The following is a 7,348-nucleotide window of genomic DNA, read 5'->3' as shown; positions in this document are numbered from 1 at the left end:
TCCCCATGTTCCTCTCACAATTCTTTTTTGCCGCCACCTCTTTTCTGGCAGCCTCAACCTTCCCACCCCCCGCCCTTTCCTCCCAGTCGATTCTACTCTTGCGTGCGGTAGAAAGACTGACTCCCTTTGGGACTCATGAACAAAGGAAAAATTGCTCTAGGTGAAGGGACAACAGTGTGCCGAGGCTTGGAGATGTGATGTGTAATGAGAGGAAGAAGAGTGGATGAACATGACGGGAGAGTCAGATGGGTGGGGTGGTTTATTCATTTATTCAACGCATTTTTATTACATGCAAATTGCTCTAGGCATTGGGATATAGCAATGAAATGAAAGCAAAGTGCTTGCCGCTAGAGGCTTACAATCTGACAAGGGGAGACAAAACAAAAGTAAATAAACAAATGTATAAATATATATGAAGGTGCATGTATAAAAAATGTCTGATGGTATAAGAGCAATGAAGAAAAATGTTAAAAGGGCTAGAAAATTGAGAATGATGGGTTTGGGGTGCTAATCCAAATACAGTGGCCAGGGAAGTCCTCTTTGATAAGGTAGCATGTCAACAGAGACCTGAAAGGAGGGAAGGAGAGCCTTGTGCACGTCTAGGTGAAAAGTGTGTCAGGATGAGGGCACAGCACCTGCAAAGGTCTGGCGAGGGAATCACTGTAAGGAATCACATGCCCACAGGAGAGTGGGTGAGGGACAATATGGTAGCAGATGCATGTGAGGAGCTAATGTTGGACCAGATCACGCAGACCTTGCCAGTGTTATAAGGGTTTGGGGTTTTATTTCAAGTAAATGGAAAGCCTTTGGGGAGATCTGAGCCGAAGAGAGAGAAGGAAGAGATGAATGGGCCCTGATCATTAAGGAGCTGGAACGCAGCTCTAAAATTTTGAATGTGATTCTCCATTGTCCCTGGAACTTTTCATTTTTGAATTCATTTAAAACAAGTAGGATATCTACTCTAATAAGCAAATATGATTTTTTTGTGGAAACCATCTAGAACAGATGTAATGGAGTGATAGCTTGTTTTGACAGAAACAGGCTGCAGAAGGTTACGCTCCCTCTACTCTGCCTTTGGTTGTCAAGGAGATACCTCTGAAAACCTCTTCTCTTGTATCTAAATGTCACCGTGTAGCACTTAGATTATTCATGCTCTTCTTTTATTACGTTATTGTAAAGTTCACTCAGGAGTTAACAGTTTCACTCCCGGTAAGCCTGTTCATTGCACACCCCCTTTTCTGCTATTCTGATCGTTGCTCTTTCTCAGTCCGTCTGAGGCTGCTTCCCAGGAGGAGGCTGCACCTGGAAAAGAGCCGTGTGTGTCTCAGGAGTCCTGAGGGCGAGACAGGCTGCAAAAGGCAAGCTTATTCTGAAAGACTGATGGGAAAGGGGAGAATTGATGGACTCAGTACAGAAAAATATACGAAACTGTGTTGTTTTCAGTAGAATGCATTATTTCAATTGCTGATCAATCAGGGTGGATATTGCTGTAACATTTTAAAGAGAGGGAAATTGAGACTTAGTAATAAAGACTTAACAAGGTCATTGGTAGCCTTGGGGCTAACAGCTCCTAGTTCAGTGTGATTTCTACAACCCTGCACTTTTTCATAGATATAAGTCAGAGGTAACAGATTAATTTGTTCATTCACTCATTCATTCGGCACACTTTGATTGAGTGCCTTCTTTGAGCTGGGCACTGTTCGAGGCCCTGAGAACACGGAGGTGAATGAGACGAGCTCCTCACCCCCTCTTTCACGCCTAAACAGACATTGCTCTTGGCTGTCAGCTGCACGTAGCTACAGAATTCATTATCGATCAGAGTTGGCCCTTCAGATGAAGATCTATTTGTTATATCCCTGGCTTAGGAGTGCATGATTCAGAGTCTGAGCAAGCTGACTCCTAATCAGTTTTCCCTTTGAGAGGAAATTGAGGTTTTCTAATAAGCTCCAGACAAAAAGACGTGTGGAGACAGATCTAGAGATTAAGACAGCCTCGGATATTGTTGGCTCGGGATCAGCTGCTCCCAAAGTGTTGTTTCATAAACTGTTTAACAATTCTGGTGAGCGGAATGTGTTTCTCCCAGCTTATTCAAATCACGAGTTTTAAAGCATTATGTCTCCAGGCTATAATGCACGATTCAGAGTAAATGATGCATGCAGTTATCACTTCCTTTCAGCACGAGATAGGAAACAGGTTAACGTCTGCAGACCTTGTGCCTCACTTACCCATAGCAGCGACACTTTCTTCGTACGATGAGGGGGCTTGAGGGCTTCCATCTGGTAGCAGTTTGCTCTTAACGAACAGTTTTAACAGAGGAGAGAATGGAGTTTCTATATCAAAATGTCTTTCTGAAAGCTCTGTCAGTAAGTACGGTGTTGAAAGAAGAGTTACACCATCTGCATTACTGTCTGCACTTCCTCATTCTTCCAGCCTTCGTGGGCTCACCCCAATCAGACAAAGGAAGAAATTGATGAAATGTATTGTGATATTCAGACAGATCAAATACAAAAACGTGTCAGATACAAACAGCTCACACTGCGTTATCTGGTTTTGGTCATCAGCCTTTGCTTCCTCGTCTGAAATGTCTGGGCATCTGTAGCATCAAGACAGGCTCATTTCTCTGCTGTTGTTTCTTCAGCCGTCCCTGTAGTGATTTAATGTAGGGTTTACAGCAATCGTTGTTCTGAGTTTGGCCATACCTGAGTTTTGTCATCCAGCAAGGCTGCTACTTGGGGAAACTGCTTTGAGGGGAAGATAACAAATGATTTGCCTGAGAGCCTAAGGTGTTTTGGAAGACCAGGGACCAAGGTTCCAAACTCTGCTGGGGTTCCTGAGGTCTGGTTAGGTCCAGCGGCTGAGGAAAGGTGAAGGGCTCCCATTAGACCTGAGACAAGGAGGAAGGGGCTATAAGATTCCTAACATAAAATCAACCTACAGATGGGGGATGTCTAGGCTGAAGACCCAGATCAAGACCTTAAAGACTGTGTTATTGGTCTGGTTCCCTCACAATGCATCATTCATACTGGTTGCTCTTCTGGATCAGCTCTCCTGGCACAGTAGAGAGAATGCAGGGAAGAATTCCTGAGAATGAGGGTGTCGTCTGAAACACTGGGCAGAACAAGCCCCCACAGTGACCCCAGGAAGAAGACATGGCAGCCCTGGGCCCAGCCATCTACTTCTCTTTCAGCTTGGCGTGGAGAAGCCCGTCTGAACAATGTTGCATTGTATAAGGTCTCAGGAGATTGCTGGGCCACTTAACGTTGAAAACAACCCAAGATACCACATTTTGCTGATAGGGCATGAGGGTGTTTGAGTACTCAGGTGAAAAAGAAAGGTGGTATGGCCACATTTGTACTCTGAGTCTGCAGGACAGGACCTACTGGCTATAGTGTGTAGGTGTGTGTGTCCAACGGGGATTTTACAACTCCTTGGACACCCAGACCCACATCATAGACTGAGTATCTGTCCCTAGAATTGGAGCCCCTCTGTGGTTGAGTTAAGGGCCACCAGCCTTATCATGGGAAAGGCACTGCCGGTCGGGAGAATGCCAGGGGGCTGGGCTGAGCACAGTCTAGGAAAAGCACAAGGTGAGGCATAAAAACCCCTGGGAAAATACAGAATAGGGAGCAAGATATTTAGAGAAGAAGAAAAGATGAGGGCAACCACATCAGAGTGGTGGGAGATATTACTTTATCTTGAACCTGTAGGACAAAATATGTGGAGAGTGATTGTGAAGGATTCTGGCTCGAACTCTGAACTTGTAAACATTATGGAATCTTTCCTTGGAGGAGGAGCACACAGGACGTGATGTGGCAGGGGGTCCTGGAGTGCGAAGGGAGCCCTGTTACCCCGAGGGCCGGATCTTGCAGGTCCTGGTGAAACGCATGAGGCACAAAAACATCCTGAGCATATGCTTTGAGGAATAAAATTATAGCTGTAGGGGAAAACGATTGAACTTTGTTCAAGAGGGTGTACTTTTGAAATAATGCTTAAAATACTAGTTTTTTAAAAAACATTATTCTTAAGAAATGTGAGCAATGAAATGGCAACAAATACATATCTATCAACAATTGACTCTAAATACAAAAAAAAAACCAAAAACCCCAAACAACAAGCAGAATGGGAACAGACTCATACAGAGAACATTTTGATGATTGCCAGATGGGAGGAGGGTTGGAGGGCTCGGTGAATAAGGCGAAGTGAGTAAGAAGTATGAATTAGTAGTAACAGAATAGTCATGGGGATGTAGAGTACAGCATAGGGAATATAGTCAATAATATTCGAATAACTATGTATGGTGTCAGATGGGTTTAAAATTTAACAGGATGATCACTTAGTAAGGTATGAAATATACATCTGAAACTAACAATAATATATGTCAACTGCAATTAAAAAATAAAAATAAAAAAATTAAGAATAAAGGAATCCATGATTTTCATGATTATCTGGAAAGAAAATCAAATTAAAAAGTAACTTTCTGCTATATCATTTTAAAAATTTGTATTTTTTATTAAATCAAGCAGCTTGTCGTTTACATAGAACAGACTTGATATATATGGGAGAAAGTCATGGCCAAGAGTCTGAGTTTCCAGAGGTCCACCCTTGCGACCCCCTCCACAAATCTAATCAGCCTCCGTCCTTGTCCTTTCTTTGCCACTATGATCCTTGCATCTGTTCCTTTTGCTGCTGCTACTTCAGGCTCCACCACTCATGCCTGGACAGGTAAATTAGACATTTCACTGGTCACTTTGGCTCTTGCCTTTTTCCCTCTTATTTATCCCGCACATGCTCCTCAGGTTCACCTTTCTAAAAGGTCCTCTCTGTCGTGCTGCCCCTCTGTGGGAACACACTCATAACCCTTGTCATCAGACATAGTAGAGGTTCCCAGTCCTCGGCAGGACTCAGTTAAGGGGATGGTGGTGGAGTGGGTGCAGTGCAAATGACTTGTATGTGTGTATCCAGTAATGATGTTCTAAGACTTGTAGATGATTTTCTTTTTACATTTTTTTGGGGGGGGGAGAAAGATTTGTTTATTTATAGTCATTTCACAAATATTTATCATGCATTTATTAGGAACACAAGAGTGAATGTGAGAGCCCAAGCCACCTGCCAGTGTAGGCAGACAGATTGCGCTTTAGGAAACAGACAGAAATATCTGGTGATGTTAAATGTTATGCAAAATATTGAGGCAGGGTAAAGCAACAGGATGACTAGGCAGCTACTTTGGGCTGTGTGATCAGAGAAGACTTGTGGGAGGAGGTGGCATTGGAGCTGGTGGCTGTGAAGATCTGAGAAAAGGGCCTTCTGGGAAGAGAGGAGGGTCTTAGGGAGTGTGATTTCAGACTATTCAAGGAATGGAGAGAAGGAGTATGCATGGAGGGTGGTAAATGGGTGAGGAACACAGTAGTCAGACCCTGTGTCTCAGGAACAGAATAACGACTCTTGATTTTTCCTCTTAGGCGATAGAACTCCTAGCGGTTTAAATCAGGGAACTGACATACACTGGCCTTTGTTTTTGAAGGCTCACTTAGGTATTGCGGAGGCCAGTTAGGGATATTGCTGTGATGCAGGCAAGAGACTGCAGTGATTTGAACTCGGATGTTGACCATGGAGGTGCAAAGACGTGTGGGGGCAAATCCAGAACATATTTTAAAACTGATAAAACCTGCCGATGGGTTGGCTGTGTGGGATGAGGCATGAAAGAGACTTCTGTTTTTTTTTTTGAGTTGATCCACTGGGTGGCCGGCGGTACTATGTGTCGTGATGGAAGGACTCAGTACTATCGTCGTCACCATTGAGGACTAACGACATCCCATGCTGTCTTGGATTAAGAGTCACCCAGGGCAATTTACCCTCGCATGACGTGGCATGAGACTGCTGTGCTGGGTAAGACTTGTTAGGTCGTACAACGTTATAGTGCCTCTGTATGAAGGATTCCCACCACTAGAAGTTTACCCTTTCCCCCTGCACCTGGGCTAGGAAACCAAATACAGATATCCATTAAAACTGTATGTACAGTAAAAGTAAATAGGATTTGAATCAGGAGATGAAAAGTTTTCTATGAGGAAAAATTTTTGTTACATGGGCTTTAGGACAATGGTTTAGATTGGTCAAAGGCCTTTTTTGTTTACTTTCCGAATAAGTGATTTCTAGCTAGATAAGGAGTTAACTGTACTTCGGTTTTTATATTTTTATGAGTTTCCTATCCGCCTTTCCCAGAATTCTTCTCTATCAACAGCAGAGCCAGGCTGATCTGTCGGTAGCTTTGACCCGAATCCCATAGGGTTATCCTTGCTTCTAGTTAAAATTGGATTATTGGTCCCTGTTTTAGTTACTGCATTTGTATCCTGTTATTTTATTCCTGAACCAGGGCATGGGAACAAAGACCCCACTATCACTGTGCCACTGCCTAGCATTGTCTGAGCATTTATTATGTGCCAACCATCATGATAAACACCCTGCACACATGGTCACCCTTAATTTTGGCAGCGCTCCCATGAATTAGGCACTATTATGCTACTTTTTAAATGATGAAACTAAAACCCAGAGAGACTGAGTAACTTTTCCTATGTCACACAGCTAGTTAGTGCGTGGTGCAGTGAGGATTAGAAGCCAGGGTGCCCGACAAGGCCCTGCCCTTCATCGCCTTCCTATAACTGTCTGCTCCAGATGTACCCAAACTTGAGGCCCCTGGCTTGCTTGACTTGGGAATAATTTCCTTTCTACCTCCCAGTTCGTGTCCTCCCGTGGTGGACCCCTCCCTGGTCCTCGTCCCTCCACTGTCAGGTGTCCCCGCAGTTGTGACTATCCATGCTGGCTTGTTTCATTAGGCACATTCCATAGCCAGAAGACTATTCTAGGGTCACAGTTGGTATTTTTACTTAGCTCCAAACTTTTTAAATAGTGAGACAATAGTTAATCATTGAAGTGCGCTGGCTAACCAGCCCTATCAAGTAGTTGTCATTTTTTCCTGTTTTTGACATAAAATAAGGGCACAAAGCTTGTAACTTGCTCAAGATCATGTGGCTACCTGGATTTTGATGCATGTCGGGCTGATTTCCATGTATCCCCTTAGTTAATCTGCGGAACCATCCCCTCAATGGCTCTAGCTTTGGGACTAACACGCTTCCTATTTTACATGCAGTGTTATGTTTCTACTTCATTTCCCTGTAAATAAATGTCCCTATTTGAGTTTTTATGGTAATGGAAAATTTTTATACATTTTTCATCCTCTTGTCCATTCCCTTGAAACAGTAAAATTGATAAATTGGTTTTGTTCATCTCATTTTAGAACACAGTTAATCTTTTTCTTATTTTGGATTTGCGCTTTTGAATGCTTGTTTTGTCT

Source organism: Sturnira hondurensis, unplaced genomic scaffold (assembly GCF_014824575.4).
Source record: "Sturnira hondurensis isolate 20B ecotype Veracruz unplaced genomic scaffold, ASM1482457v3 Scaffold0000648, whole genome shotgun sequence".
Lineage (NCBI taxonomy): Eukaryota > Metazoa > Chordata > Mammalia > Chiroptera > Phyllostomidae > Sturnira > Sturnira hondurensis.
Note: the sequence above shows the minus strand (reverse complement) of the source record.